General features: G+C 36.7%; 1 protein-coding gene across 11 annotated transcripts in view; it reads left to right on the top strand.

The window, feature by feature from the left end:
* The window catches only part of Spopl (speckle type BTB/POZ protein like), a 73401-nt gene that overhangs the window by 11588 nt on the left and 44819 nt on the right, over positions 1-16994 (top strand). For 3 of the 11 annotated variants that reach the window (XM_076937481.1, XM_076937476.1, XM_076937478.1), the window contains one exon: positions 12089-12290. The exons of 7 other annotated variants lie outside the window; for them this stretch is intronic. The gene's annotated coding sequence lies outside the window, so the exon portion shown is untranslated. Of the gene's footprint in view, positions 1-11183; positions 11250-12088; positions 12291-16994 lie in introns of all 11 variants that reach the window. One more of the 11 variants, XM_076937477.1, reaches the window with a different exon arrangement.

Genomic DNA, 16994 nt, shown 5'->3' with positions numbered 1-16994 from the left:
AAATTGCATTGTAAATAGGTTGTTATCTCAACATAAACATGATTTCTTTCCTTGTGGACATAGTCAAGGAACATGGAACAGAGACCTGCGTATTTTCACAAAATCTGTAAGATGGTCCCAGATGGTCAGATGGAGACTGTAAAACAAATTTAAATACTGTTTGAGGAAAATAGGATTCTCATGAAAATTGTAGCTCCCAGTATAGGTATTAGTTTTTGGCAAATAATGTATTTCTGGGTCATTTGCTGCATACACGTAGAACAGCTTTTCAACCTTTGCAAGCTGGTTAGGTTTCTTAGATACTCATTTCATTTAGTTAATCTGCAACATTAAATTAAAGCCTACAGCTTTAATTACACAGTATTGTAATAGACTTGTTCTTGACCTACTACTCAGGCTGGGATTGTCTCCTTTGTTGTTCTATGAGACTATGCTACATATTAAGAAGGGAAACACTGTCTATACCAGTTTACTTAGCTTTCAGAACTTGAAGTTAACAAATATTGAAAAAATAAACTTGACTATGGGCCCATAACATGCCTATTTTAAGATTTATTTATTTATTTTTGTTTGTTTAAAATGTTTCACTGAAGGAAGTGTATCTAATTTTTCTTTTCATTATTTAGTTATGGTTTTAAAGTCACCAAATGAAATATATTTTGTGTAATTTTTTATTGTGATTATAATTCTATACTTATTAATATATCTTATTATGAGAGTTTTATACATTTATATAGTATATTTTGCTCATATTCACCCTCACTTCTCTCAACATCAGTTTTCTGCTTAAAAAAAGTTTCTTTGAGGTCTAAGAGCTGCATTACTCTGTAGAGATGCATATTCCGAGGTCAGTTTGACAGTGTTTCCTTTAGAAAGTAATAGTAAAAGGTTCTCTCAATTAGGGTTATCACTGCATGGTGAGCAAACACTATGACAAGCTGGGGACAAAAGGGTTTATTTGGCTCACATATCACAGTCTGTTGAAGAAGAAGAAGCTAGGATCTCAGTCTGGAAGGGCAGAAACATGCAGGCAGGAGCCCTTGTAAAAGACTGTCAATGAGTGCTCCTTAATGGCTTGCTTTTCATGGCTTGTTCAACTGCTTCTTACAAAACCCAGGATCCAGGGATGTCCTGTCCACAATGCTGTACAGAACTGTCTACTTACAGCTTGATCTTCTGAAGGGATTTTTCCTTATTGAGGGCCCTTTCTTTCAGATGACTATGGCTTGTGTCAAGTTGTAGCCAGCACTTTGTTTCACCTGAGCTTTGCTGCCCTAAATTCTTGACCATATTTAAACTACTAGGCATTCATTTTCTCCTGTATAGCTAGCTCTTCTTAAATTGAATAAGAAAGCAGTTGCTTACCCTATTATTGACTGTGGGTATATCTTATCATGCAGATGGTTATTGTAGCTTTTGAGCTTCACAGATAGGTAAAGTGTTGATGATGTTTCTCTTCCAGCAGTGTACATAGCACCCTGTGGTACAATGAAAATTAGCCATCAGAAAAGATGCCTCCCAGTCAATATTCACTTGAGTTCTTCATGTCGTGAGATCAAAGTGTACATTGTCTTCACAATGGGGTCTGGTGGGCAACCAGGAGCAATGTTAATAGCTTGTCTTATTTGTATTTTTGGTTTTTTGAGGGAGCCTAAATTCTTAATAAATTTAAGTTATATTAGTTATATCAATCAGTAATCAAGAATGCTTTATAGACTTCGTTACAGGCAATCCAATATAGGAAATTTTTTTTTTGTCAGTTGAGGTTACTTTTTCCAAATGTCAAGTTGACAAAAAAACCTAAGTAGGACAAACAGGATTAAGAACGGCAAATTCTTTGCTGTCATGAATGATAACAGAGATGTATTTGATGCTTTATTGGCTACTTTGAGTTCAGATAGTACATTGCTGCAGTTTGTGATATTCTTGAACTACCAGGATAAGAATAAGTAGAAAATGTGGTTATTAGTTAGACATCTCTAGAAGAATAGAACCTATAGAATATATATATATATATATATATATATATATAACTTAATTTGAGTGCCTTACAAGTTGTGGTCTGGCTAGTCCAACTGTGGTGATCTCCTGACAGAAAGGCCAGGAATCTGATAGCTCTTCAATCTACAAGTCTGGACATCACAGCTTGTCTCTAGTCTACATTGGAATCCCGAAGAAGGTGGCTCTTAAGTTCAGTGAAGAGATGAACTTATCTGGAAGAGTGAGGTCAAGTAGGCAAAAAGTAAATCTTCTTCTCACTTGTTGTTTTATATGGGCTGCCAGCAGAATATGTGGCCCGATTTAAGGTAAGTTTTATGACCTCAAATGATCCTGATTTAGGGTGGGTTTCCCATCTCAAATGATCCAATGAAGAATAGTTTCTCACCCTTGTGTTCAGCTGGTTGTGTTTTAGTTGGTTCCAGAATAGTTAAGTTGACAATGTAGATTAGCCATCATAAATGGGGAAAGGTAGATGAATTGAAATACTGGCTAATTTCTTCTTAGAGCATGCTTACTGATTCTGTTTCATAAATCTGTGTGCCATGATAATAATTTTCTGAAATCTTTGCTTTATAACAAAGCAGCTATTGCCTCTATTGAACAGTTAAAATGAATCTAGAACAGTTGCAGAATTGGATTTGTAGTTCTATAGCTTAAACTGAAATAGGCATGTTTGGCTGTTGTGGGAAATATTAAAAAAGTGGCACCAGTTCCCGAGCGACGTCCAGCTACCCTCTATCTGGTGGGGGTGGGCAGCCTGCCTGTTCTTATCTCATAGAGACTCTGACTCAGAGCTCCAGAATCTCTTCACCCAGCTCGCTAAGTTCCCACTGGAGGGTCACTACCACGCCAGCTTCATGCTTCAAAACCTCCACTGCCTTTGTGGTGCACATCTGGCAAACCCACGCTTTACCACCTTACCTTTCTCTCTGGAACCCAGTCAAACCGCCTCGTAAAGGAAAACACCACACAAACTTAGTTCAGCAACAATGGTAACTCAGTCTCTGGGTAGAACAACTAGAATCCTAATCTTGTAAACCATATTAAACCTAAATCCTCTGGTGTCGAATCCTGGCAGGTTTGCCATCTAATCTGGAATATGCTAATAGCTACTACATCTTGTCCTGTCGCTATTCCTGTCCAAAAGGCCCCTCACTCTCTCCTGCTTCCTCTCTTACTCTGTCTAACCGGGAAGTCCCACCTACTTGTCCAGTGATTGGTCCCTTTATTTGTTTAGGGGAAGGTTCACAAGAAGTCACCTGAATATGTGACTCATTCCTCATTCCAGACAGCCCCTCCAGGGAAAGCAGAATTAATATCAAAATAAAGTCAGCACCAGGGCCATCCACAACATTTGGCTAGAGCCTACCATTTTGAACGGTTTGAAAGCTCTTGTGACATTATACTTAAAATCTCCAACTAATTATTTCATCATTTGGTAAGGCCTTTATTTTGAAGCAAATTCTTTGACAACTGTGAGTTTACAATAAAGTACTAATTAATGAAATCTATAACCTTATATAGCTGCTATTCTTCTTTTGAAGCCTTTTTATGCTCTACTTATCAGCTCAAAAAAAGTGACAAGCTTGTTGAGGAATAGTTTATTAGTAGGTTGTAATAATGGGACAAGATAGTGAATTGTTAAACATACCCTCTAGAAAGTAATACATGTAGATTTTAGGTTTGGGACGAAAGATAATTTTAAGGAAAGGCTGGTGAAAAAGCAAGGCTGTATTGGTAGCAAGGTATTAAAGGATTAAGTCTGTGTTATTAAAAGGTAAACCAAGATTTATTTTCAGAGTTAGTAAAGCTATCAAACAAGTTTACTTGAGAATAAGTGGTAACATGTTAAAATAGGTTATTCAGGGAGGCCAAGGGATTTGTTGCTAGTAGGTAATAGGATGAAAGTCTACAGGTGTGGAGTAATTTTAACTGATGTTAAGAAAGTTTAGAAGTGAGGACAATGGAGAAGAGTTGTTGATGTATGAAGAAGGCTGGGAAAGTGGTCTCGAAGCAACTATGAGGAATTGGAGGAACTTGGCTGCCAATGCTTCTTTCTAGAGTCACAGGTTTAAGAAAGTTGGATAAATTTGGGGAATTTGTTTATCTAACTCACCTCTGTGATCTTCATGTAGTCTTTCAGTTTCTGGTCTGTTTAAAAAACCTAATACATATATGTTTAGGACATGCTAAAAACATGAAAAAAATCAAGTGTCTTAGCCAAGCAGTGGTGGCGCACACCTTTAATCCCAGCACTTGGGAGGCAGAGGCAGGCGGATTTCTGAGTTCGAGGCCAGCCTGGTCTACAGAGTGAGTTCCAGGACAGCCAGGGCTACACAGAGAAACCCTGTCTCAAAAAAAAAAAAAAAAAAAAAAAAAAAAAAAAAAAATCAAGTGTCTTGGAGTTCTAGAAGCATTTCTTAGACCCATTTTAAAATGGGTAAAGCAAATGTTAGGTCAATATGTAGTTTTAAATATTAAGTTAACCTCTTGCAATGAAACATTTGTTTCAAAGGGTTAATACAGGAAATAATAGTACAAATACTTACAAAAAGTTGTGCGTTGCAGTTTCTTGACTTTTTTTTAAAGAACGATTTCATTTCTATTTTTAACATGAGTATATGTCTGTGTGGTTGTGTATGTGAGTGCAGTACTGTTGGGAGCCAGAAGAGGGCATGGAACGCCTACAGTTAAGCTAGTTGTAAGCTACCTAGCATGGGTGCTGGATACTGAGCTCTGCTTCCTCCTGTCCTCTGAAAAGGCATTGTTTATTTTTAACTGCTGAGCCATCTTTTTAGCCCCTCTTGAAAGATTTAAGAGGTTTCAGAGAGTATTTTTCATTTGTTTGGCAGGAGGATATTGCAAAACTAATGGCAGAATTTTCAGTAGATATTATTGCTGTCATCTCTACCAGCTAGTTTACTTTGGTGTTTCTTTTGTTTTTGTAACAAGAAGGTTTTCAGTGAAGTATAGCAGATGAGAATTAGGGAATGATGAGTAAATAAATCAAGCATTTTAAGGTAAATATTCTGACCATTCTTTCATGAAGCAAACAAAAAAATATGAAGGCAAAGAACTTTTAATTTGGGGATTTCATACAATGCACCCAGATCATACTCACTCCCCATTCCTTTCAAGTCCACCTTCCCACCCTTATCCCCTCTCCCCGCCTCAAAAAACGAAAAGAAAAAAAATGCACTAAGTCCAATATTTGTTGCCTGTATAATCTTTGGAACATAGCCAAACTCCCAGTGGCCAGGACCTTAAAGTTAACTGAGTCCTTCCCCACCTCCCTACCAGAAGCCGTCAACTGTGAAGAGCTACAGTTCATCATCTTTATCACGATTTTTAAGGGCTATTTCCATGGGTTCTTGCCTAGACCCAACCACCCACCCACCCTTCCTTCCTTCCTTCCTTCCTTCCTTCTTTTTTTTTTCATGAGGGGTTGTCATAGAAGTCTCCAGTGTCTTCCATTCTCAACTATGAGTCAGCAGTCAATGATACCACTGCAATTAAAGCTTCCTTGCCTATAATAGTCAGTAGCAGCACAGATCATGAACTTCTGGGTGGCCCCCAGCCACAATAGGGATCATAGACAAATGGCCTCTGCCAGTAGCACTGACCACAGACATCAACATGGACATCTAATAATCTTCATCAGCGGCACCAACAACCCTCTTCACACACTTCCACCTCAACCACCTCCCCCACCTCCCCCATGTCCACTCCCAGCTCCATACCTTTCTACCCCCTTAACTCCCCATGCTGCATCATGGACCATTGACACCAACATGGCCTCTGGTAGCAACATAGACCATGGAAGTCTTTTGAAGACAACAAGTGGTTTTTTTATCTTGGACATCTTGATGTTGCTCAGAGACAGGACAGTCCTGCCTCTGGGCAATTGTATACCACACACCCTGCTCAGCACAGAAACTGCTGCTCTCTCCATCTCTATTCCATTTCAACACCTATTGTCACTACTGCCGCTGTAGTTACACCCCATCACGTATTTATTCATCAGTGGCATTATAAACTGCAGTGTTCCAAACAGTATGTTGTTTGCCCAAACAGCTTTACATTCAAATGCGTATCACAATGAGTTATTGGTCTGGTTCGGGTTTCTGGGGCACCATAAATACTGGACTATTGCTGAGACTCCTCTTAGATATCCTGCTGTTGCCTAGAGTCAGGGTGTCCAGCGGCAGGGTACTTGAGAGCTGTAGGCTACTGTCCATCTCTCTGCCATCAGTGCCAGCCATCCTACTGGCTCACTGGGTATGATCACTGTGCTTGCAGCCTGCAGGGAGCTCATGAGACCCAAGCTCTCCTCCCCTAAGCAGGGGGAGCAGCACAAACTGCAGTAGGAAGCTCCGCTGTGCTGGCCTGATCACTAGCCCAAACCTGCTTGCAGATTGAGTACCAACGCTGCTCAGCAAAACTGGGTTCCTTTGTCCCCTGCAGCTATGCTCTAGTACCACTCCCATACCCCACAGCGGCTCAGCACACTCTGGGCCGGCTTTTCTTCCAGTTTCATGAGACAGTTTTTTTTTTTTAAAAAAAAAAGTCTTTCTATAAGACCTGCCTTTTAAAAGTTGTTCCAGAGATACTGCGTGTTTTGCAGACTAATCTTCCACTGCAGTACCTCGTGTTAGTGCCTCACACCCTTTTGTTTTTAACTTGCAACTTTTATACATAGACTTTTAAAAAAGGTAATGGCAGTGAGCTTTAATAGAGGTACTCAACAGCTCAGTGAAGAGATAAATCAATTCCATTGTTTCCAGAACGTTCACCGGGTTTTATGCAATTCCTGAGAGAGTGCTTGGGTATCAACTCCTTTCACTTAATTTGGATTAAAAGGCAGATAAAACTGTTAAATAAGTACCACGAGAGCATCTAAGTTAATAGTTAATAGAAAAACTGATGGGAGCCCAAGTGATAACAAGTAGAAAAGCAACAATAAGATTTCAAGAACCATATTTGGGTAAAATTCCTTCTTTCCTAGTTTCTGATAATGCTGTTTTCTACATTCTATAAGGAGTGCTTCTTTCTGTGCTAGACACTGAACTAAATAGTTTCTATGTGTTCCCCTTGAGCAAACTAGTATTTTGAAATTATTATTCTCATTTTATGGATAGGAAAATTGAGACTTAGAGCTTGCACATTGCTTTTGAACCTGAAGTTAATATCTGTAACCAAATTTTCAAATTTAATAATATTCTCTGGATTATTCTGTTAAGAGCAGCCTAACTTTGTGCTTTGTTTTTGAAGGCATAAGTTATGTATTGATTTTTCTAAGTATCTTATTCTTTAGCAGTGGCTAATTTCAAATCCAGTTAATACAGTGTGACTTACTATAGCAAGCAAGCAGTGGATTTGTATAATAAAATAAAGGAGCTTAGAATTGAATATTTTCAACTAGAAATTACAAGTTTAATTTTTGATTTCCTAGTCTTTTAGAAAAAAATCAATACCCCAAGCTTATATCAGGTTTTTTTGCATTTAAAGTTTTCTTATCAATAAAATAGACTTTGCACATGACTATTTAAATCTCTTTATTCAAATGGTTTGATTACATTAATATTAAATATTTTATTATTTTTATTTTATGTGTCTGATGCTCTAGTGGGTGTTAAAAATCTGTAGATGCTCAAAATCTAAGCCATGTTATTTGGTAGAATAGCAAGTGCTCTTAGCTGCTAAACCATTTCTCTATCTCACACCCCAGGACTTTTGTAGATCAAATGAAATTATATGTATAGGAATACAGTTTTAAGGTGTGAAACAAAACCTTACCGATCATTAACTGCTGTATTGCATTGTATTAAAATAGAATAATACTTGAAGAATCATTACAATAAGGGCCACAAAACTTGTGGTTTAATTATTTTTACTAAATAAAAGGTTGTTAGGCTTTACCAAAGAGGCAATACTTATGAAAAGCAGATTAGCCCTGCCTCCATGCACATTCATTTCCAGTCCTGTCCTGTTCTATCTAGTGCTGGTGTTCCCCACACAGGAAGCTTTAGGCAGTTGAGCCAGTGGAAGCTGAGATCATAATCTAGTTCCTACTTGAATACAACTCCCAGAAAGAACCCTAGCTCCTTAGCTAGATTCAGGGTCTGGAAGATGAGGCCAGCCTATATGTACTCATGAGCAAGCTGCACCCCACTGATGTCCCCTTAGATAAGCTGCTCTATGGGTAACTAGCACCAGCTAGAAACCCCTTCCAACTTCAAGGCCATGGTCAGCTGTGGCATGGACCTGTTGAGAAGTCGGAACATGATGCAGCTGACAGGGAAGGACATGCCCAAGAGCACCTACCTGGACATGCCATCAAACGGAGAAGCAGTAGTTGAACGTTGATGATGATAGCTGAGAAAGTCTGCTGTTGCTTCCAAGGGCTGCAGATACCCACCAACAAATAAGCTAACCAGCCCTGAATATTGGCCTATGGTACCAAGTGATACTTTTACAGCTACAAGAATCATATAACTACTATAAATTGATTGTTTGGACCACAGTCCTTCAGGAACCAACAAGTACACTGACCAGATGGTATGACAGCTCAGGCATCCAGAGACATCTACAATACCAGACTGGGCGCACAGAAGTATGACAGTTCTCTTTCTTCACAGAAGGGCAGGGCACTGATTTGAATGGTCATGTCTGGAGTGTGCCAGTGTATGACTATATTGCCTGTAGAGCTCTATCTAGATATTTGATTTATTTTCTTTGTTTTTAGACCTCTGAAGCCATTTTGGATTCTGGCTTTTTAGTTTGTTTTCAGCATTTTGTTCAGTTACTGAATTTTGGAAACATTTTGGTTTTTGTCTTATTTTTTGTTATCTTTGAAATGTTTTGATTTCTTAACATTTGGCCTTTGTTTCCTGACATTGCTCCTCAAATGCACAATTCTGCATTTTTCTCCTGCTTCTCCTGCAACCTTGCTAGGCCTTTAGCTTAGAACTTTTATGAGTGACTGGTAATAAAAACATCAGGCTAAGACCTTCCAAGGTCACCAGAGATAAAACAAAAGTTTAAGTTAAACTTTAACTCCATTTACTTAGCTAGAGATACCCAAGCATTTTGGTTAATTCTTCTTATCCAAATTATATGAAAGATATCAACATCTAATAACAAAATAAATATACTTTAAGTACTGATATTTCTTGATTTAATTTGAATCTGAAATGTTCTATAGTACAATTGGCTGGGATTAAAAATTAAATGATATCTTAATAATACAAAGGAGAGACAATACTACAATAAGTTTTTTTAAATGTACCATTTCTAACCATTTAAAAATAAGTAAGAAAGTTCATCAACTGAAAGTAACTAAATACAGAGGGAAGTATATAGTCAGTCTTGTAAATTTTGCTTATTTTAGACAATTTAAGAGATTTGTTTCTGTAGGCCAAACTATGATCATGATTATTTCATTTTATATACAATAACTATGTCTCATATAAATATATTGGTTAGAGAGGGTGTAAAAAAAATCTAACCTGGACCATGATGGCTACTAGTTTTGATATGATCCAGGAGTTTCTTTCTTAATGGCTTTTACCAGCTGTTCCTCTCTCCTGAAGACTGTTGTCTTGCCTACTATTCAGCCTCAGATAGGAATGAGATTCCTAGTTATGATGAATCTTATAATATGATGCTTGGCCAACAGGGTGAGCTCTGAATAAAGAAATATGAAAAGAAGCTGCATCTGGCTATGAACAAAATGTATGTAAGGAATCTATCTGTAGAATCTGAGTGGCTAATTAGTACTGTGGAGAGACTGGAATGTTTTATGTCCAGAAGCTAATTATCTTGGGCTAAGTTCTGGCCCTCTGGGACAGCCATTCCTTGCCACCCTATGTATTGGAACTAAAATCTTGTAAATATATACATGCACACATATATATACACATACATATGTGTGTGTGTGTGTGTGTGTGTGTGTGTGTGTGAAGTTTAAATACTTTATAGTTAAAGTATATTATTTATATAGTTTAAATATAAAACTTAATATTTTAATATTAACATTAGTAACAATAAAATAATCATACAACATATTTAATATATGTAATATATAATATATTAATATATAATATATAATATATATAATATAGCATAGTACTATGTATATTATATATAATAAAATGTAATATTAATAAAATAAATTAAAAATATATAAATAAAAATGTACATAAAATATCTCACATATAGTTTGTTGCTAATTGAAGAGAGATGGATAAATTACAATTTGTCATTTGTTACTTCAATTGAAATGACTAAACACTTACAATTTTATAAATATACTGGATGTTTTGTTAACTTATATCAGCCTCTTCAGTGGTTTGCTTAATTGGCTACAGTTTAGATTATTTTTGTCTTTTCAGAGCTTTCAACCATTGGTAAAATATTCAAAACTTTCTAAGCAAATACCAAAGTCAGTGTATTCCTACTGACTTGATGAACTTAAGGATGGCTCTTTAGAGTTAAGTGCTTCCTCTAATGACCCTGTTCTCTTTATTAAGTTCCTGCTACTTAAATAAATGTTCATACACAAATGTGCACATACTTTTGAAAAGGAATACATTTTAATGACTTTAAACTTTCTCCCTCAAAAAAAATGGGGGGGAGGAGACAGTAAGAATTCTGCTATCTTGTTTATTCTCTTAAACACTGTTGAAGTATAGAAAATTATATCCAGAGTATCTGAGTACTATATTAAATTGAAACTAGGAAATGCCTCCTCTTGCCCTTCCTTGTGTCTACGCAGCCCAAATCAGTGTAGCCTCCCCACAGATACTCACATGGGTTAATGATTAAGAGAAAGCATATGAGAAAAGAATGGGTGATTTAAAAAGATGTGAGAGATTCTGGCATGGTGAATACTCTGCATACTGCTCTTCTTCAGTTTGCTGTTTGCATACTGCATTTGTTTAAAATAACTATTTACAGACTGTCTTATGTTTCCTTTTGCCGTGATGAAACATAATGATCAACAAGCAAGTTAGGAAGGAAAGGATTTATCTGGTTGACATTTTCATATCACTGCTCATCAAAAGGGAAGTCAAGACAAAATTCAAACAGGCAGGAACCTGGAGGCTGGAGCTGATGCAGAGGCCATGGAGGAATGTTGCTTACTGACTTTCTCCTGGCTTGCTCAACCTGTTTTCTTACAGAACCCAGGACAACCAGCCGGGAGGTGGCTCTTCCCACAATATACTGGGCCCTCCCTCATCAATCACGTAAGAAAATGTTTTAATACAGATTTTAGCGGGACATTTTCTGTTGAGGGTCCCTCCTTACAGATAACTCTAGCTTGTGTCAAGTTGAATCAGCTATCCACCACACAGACTTTGCTAAGATGATCTTAAGAATTGCTATTAACTGTCTTTTTGGAAATGATCTTTTTGCTTCAATTATTTTAAGGCTCATATAGCCATAAACATTTGTCAAGGGCTTGTACATAAAGCATACTCATTATGCTCTGTATATGTGTTGCTATACAATTAATAACACAACAATTGGGCTCTTATTTTCTTGATAAGAGCTGTAGTCTTCAAAATGAGACATCTATACTATAAGGGGAGAGGATTAGAAAAGAAATCATGTATTACTTTTTATCTGATTTTTTTCATTTATTTTTTGAGCATTTTTGTATGTAAGTATACTATATTTGCATCATCTCAGTCTTTCCCTCTCTCCTTCCAACTTCTGCCCCTCTTCACTCAAATTTATGACTTCTCTTTAGTAATGTTTTACTTGTATGCTCATATGCATACATGCACACATGCACACACACACACACCATGTAACCTACTGAGTCTATTTTTTGTTACTCATTGTATTAGTCAGGGTTCTCTAGAGTCACAGAACTTGTGGATAGTATCTGTATAGTAAGGGAATTTGTTATGATGACTTAACAGTCTGTAGTCCAACTCCTTAACAGTGGTCAGCTGTGAATGGGAAGTCCAAGGAAGTCCGGTTGTTGCTTAGTCCCACAAGGCTAGTAGATTCCAACAGATGTGCTAGCAAGTAGAGGCAAAGAAGAGTGAATCTTCCTTCTTCCAATGTCCTTATGTAGGTCTCCAGCAGAAGGTGTGGCCCAGATTGAAGCTGTGTACCACCACACCTGGATCTGGGAGTTGTTTTGTCCCAGGCTGACCTTGAACTCAGAGAATTCCTTGCCTTAGCCCCCTGGGATTCATAGTTACTATGCCTCAAGATCTTCATACCAAGATCCAGGTCAGAATCTTGTATCTCCCAGCCTCAAGATCTGATCACAGGTGAGCCTTCCAATTTTGGATTGTAGTTCATTCCAGATATAATCAAATTGACACCCAAGAATAGCCATTACACTCATATATATATATATATACATATGCTTAAGGATGAACACTTAGAATTCTATGTTCTACTAGAGTTTAGGCCTGGGTAAAAGCAAGAGGACTGACCAGGATACCAGTTTACCCTTGGATTTTTAGCAATATGGTTGCCTAAATCAGGCCTGCGTGATGATCTCAGCTAACATGCTAATGTGGATGGGGGAATTTTCTAGGCCCATCTCTAGATGAAGAGCTACAGCCAATAAATGGCTGTTGAGAGAGGAAGAATCAGTTTTGTCAGATTAGTTTAAATTTTTATTTTATTAAGTTTTAAAACCATATATTGTGTACTGCTTTATATAGAGACTAGGCTCTTTTAAAAAAAAAAATAAAAGTGTGCTATAGAAAAAACGTAGGGTTTATAGGATTTAGAATATTGTTTTGAGTATATTAGTGGAGGTAAGTGAACTGCTTGTAGTTTGAGACTGTTCTTTATTTGACACGCAATTGTAAATTGAGTAAATTTAATTATGGAATTCCAAGGTTTTTTTTTTCTCAGAAAACTTAACAATATTCACTATTTGGATTAGTAATATTTAGATTTCAATATGTTTTTTTCTTTTTGTAGATAACTTGGTGAATTTTAGGATTTTCTTTTACTTTAAAAAAATTAAAGCATTCTGGTTTTACCAGAAGTTCTTGTGTTTAGATTTTTCTCAGTAATACTTTTTGAAATATAATGAGATCTTGTGCCTCCTTTATCTCATGACAATGATATTGTTGTTTTCTTTTTGTATATTACTAGTTTAGCTCCTGTTTTAACTCAGTATTTGTTCATAAATCTGGTTCCAAATGGCTCATTATTTCCTATATTTGGGATATTATTGTCTTCAAAGTTAGTCTTTATTTTCCATTATGAGTGAGTTGCACCATTTACTTATCTTGTGAATTGAATTAATCTCCAATATTTTCCATTTATGAACACCTATTCAAAACATTTATGAACACCTATTCTTATCTTTTTCCAATATGCTTTATGAGAAAACATTTATTTATTTATTTGTTTATTTGTTTATTTACCATCTTTTGAGAAACAGTCTCTGTGTAGCCCTGCCATGCCTGGAACAAGCTATTTAGACTGGCCTCAGACTCACAGATGCCCCTGTGTGTCTGCCTACTTTACAAGAAAATTTAAGTCTTAAAATTTAATTTTTAAAGAAAATTCTGTCTGCTGAGTTGATGATAGGTTACTTGTTTCTCTTTTTCTCCCATTTTAGAACTTCTTTTGAATCTCATTTGTTCTTCCTAAATGAATTACTCTGCTCATATTTTTGTTTAAATATTTTTTGAGATTAGAATATATCATTTCTTCTTTCTCATATTTCCCTCCTAGCCCTCCCATGTACCCTCCTTCTCTTTCAAACTGTGGCCCTGTTTCTTTAGTTGTTATGTGTGTGTTTATTAATATACTATATATTCATACACACACAAACACCTCTCACACACTGAGCCTGCTCAGTCCATATAGCATTGCTTGTATGTACTGTATGTATATTTTTCAGGGCTGACCATTTGGCACTGAATAATCAATTGGTGTACTACTACCTGGGAAAGACTATTTTTCTTAGTTGTTCATAGCTCTTTGACCAGGGTTGAGCTGTCATGAGCTTTTATCCTTCCAGGTTAGCATGTCTATTGGTATTATCCTTGTTCAAGTCTTGTTTAGACAGTCATGTTAATAAGACTTCATAGATATAGCTTCTTTGACATTTCTTAGAGAAACAGTCTTACAGCAAACTTCCTGGTTCTCTGGCTCTTAAAATTATCTGGCTCTTATAATTTTTCCTCTCTGTCTTTAAAAATGATCCCTGAGTCTGTGGGTGAAAGCGTTGTGTTGGAGATGTTATTTAAGACTAGCCTTTATAACTCTTTATTTGGATTGGTTATTGCTTTCTGTGATAGTCTCTAGATCTGTTCCAAAGGAAAGTCTCTTTGATGAGATGTGAAAACCATATATCTGTGAGTATAAGGATAAATATTTAGAAATTACGTTGGTTGAGTAAATTGGTAGTCGTAGTTTCTCCTGCATGATTGCTTAGATTTAAGATACAGGACAACTTTGCAAGGTAATTGGACTGGAATGGTTTTCTTTCATGTGTGCAGGTCTGTTTCCTCAGCAGTGCTCTTCTAAGTGGAGAATAACACAAAGAATGAGCCATTTAATTATGAATGTGTGAAGTTTTAAAATGAAATTAGTCTCTTTTCTCTTGACAAGTATAGTTAATGTGTATCAATTTTATTAAGTCAAAACTTACGTTTTGATTATTTCTATTGTTTCTTTGGTTCATTATTGTATTTATCCTTCTTAAATTTTATTTCTTATACAAATTTTACTTTATTTGCCACCCCCTTTTTTTTCATTCTCTATGGTATAAAGGAAGCATATTGACTTGACACTTTATTTTACTTTTTATTAGTTCATAACATTTTGTATAGTGTGTTTTACCATAGTCATTATTTTACTTTGTTTTCTATTGCTGTGATAAAACACCATGACTAAAACAACTTCAGAAAAAAGGCTTTATTTCATCTTACTACTTTCAGGTCACTCTTTCATCACTGGGGCAAGTCAGGATAGGACCTGTCTTAAAGCAAGGCCTGAAACAAAGACCTTGGAGGAATATTACCTACTAGCTTGCTCCTTATGGTTTGCTTAGCCTGCTTTTTTATAGCACAAAGGATAGTACTTCCCACAGTGAACTAGGTCCTTCCTTATCAGCCATTAATCAAAACAGTACCTCATAGACTTACCTACAGGTCAGTTCTTATCTTTTTTGACCAATTTTGGTTTGAAGTCTGTTTTGTCAGTTACTAGAATAGCTATGTCTCTTTGGTTCTTAGTTCTATTTAGAATGCCATTTCTCTAACTTGTACATTCCAGTGTTATCTGTTATTGATGGTGAGGTACGTTTCTTGTAGGTAGAAAAACAATGGATTTATGATCCTTTCTATGAATCTGTGTATTTTCATTGCGAAATTGAGACCATTAGCGAAGTTATTTGAACAACATCTGTTAACTACTGTCAGTTTGTTGATTTTTTTTTTTTTTTACCATATTTACTTATTTATTTTTTCAGGTTTATTTTGATAACCTGTCCTGGTATTTGTTTGTTTGTTTGTATATTTGTTTGATTGGGTTTTATATTTTTTTGTTGTTGTTCAATGTGACTTCTTGTATGTGTTTATTTTTCTCTACAGATTGCACTATTTTATCCTTTGACGAATTTTTAGTAGTCAAATATCTTTAATCTATTCAAAATATATAAAGAATTCAAGAAGTTAGACACCATCAAACCAAATAACTCAGTTAAAAACAGGTACAGTGCTAAGTAGAAAAATTTCAACAGAAGAATCTCAAATGGCCAAAAAACACATAAAGAAATGTTCATAACAACTCTGGGATTCTATGTTAACACCCATCTAAATGGCTAAAATCAAAACCCCAAGGGACAACATATGCTGGCAAGAATATGGAGCAAGTGGAACAATGCCCTGTTGCTGGTGAGAATGCAAACTTGTACAACCACTCTGGAAATCAATTTGGTGGTTCCTCAGAAAATTGGGAATAGTTATACCTCAATACCCATCTGTATCACTCCTGGGCATATACACAAAAGATGTGCCACCATCCCAGAAGGACACTGGTTCAACTATATTCTTAGGAGCTTTATTCATAATAGCCAGAAACTGGAAATAACCTAGATGACCCTCAACTGAAGAATGGATAAAGAAAATGTGGTTCATTTATACAATGGAAGCTATGTAAAACAAGGACACCATGAATTTTATAGGCAAGTGGAACTAGAAAATACCATCCTGAGTGAGGTACCCCAGGCCAAAAAGGACATGGATGGTGTGTACTCACTTAGTGGACATTAGCCATAAAGTACAGGATTATCACACAATAATCAACTGACCCAAAGAAGTCAAATAGTCAAGAGGGACCAAGGGAGGATAGTTGAATCTCTCTCAGAAAGGGAAATAAAATAGATATCAGAGGTGGATGAAGGGAAGGAACTGAGTGGGAGAGGAGATGAGGAGGTGAGTAGAATGTGGTGGCAAGGGGAATTAGATATAGGGAGAGCAGGAGAGAGAGAGAAGAGAAATTGGGGGCAGGAACAATCTCTAGGAAGTACCAGAGACATGGGATAGGGGAGGCCTCAAAGAGTCTATGGGGCTACTCTACTTGAGACTCCTGGCAGTTGAGGATATGGATCCTGAAGTAGCTACTTTCTGTAGCCAGACAGAATATACAGTGTGTGGATAAAGACATAAACCCATCCACAAAACCTTCAAACCAAAATATTTCTTGCCTACATGTTGTGCAGGGGAAAAGGTGGAGCAGAGATGGAGGGAATGGCCAATCAATGACAGTCCCAAATTAAGACCTGTCCCAGGGACAAGACACAATTTTTGACACTATTAATGATACTCTGTTATACTTGCAGACAGGAGCCTAGCATAACTGTCCCTTTGAGAGTGGGATGCAGAGACCCACAGCCAAATATTAGATAGAGCTTGGGGAGTTTTATGGGATAGTTGGGGAAATGGTTGAGGGACTTGTGGTGAACAAGGACTCCATAGGAACACCAACAGAGTCAACTA

This window comes from Arvicanthis niloticus, chromosome 6 (genome assembly GCF_011762505.2).
Source record: "Arvicanthis niloticus isolate mArvNil1 chromosome 6, mArvNil1.pat.X, whole genome shotgun sequence".
Classification (NCBI taxonomy): Eukaryota; Metazoa; Chordata; class Mammalia; order Rodentia; family Muridae; genus Arvicanthis; species Arvicanthis niloticus.
Note: the sequence above shows the minus strand (reverse complement) of the source record. Positions and strands in the feature narration are given on the sequence as shown.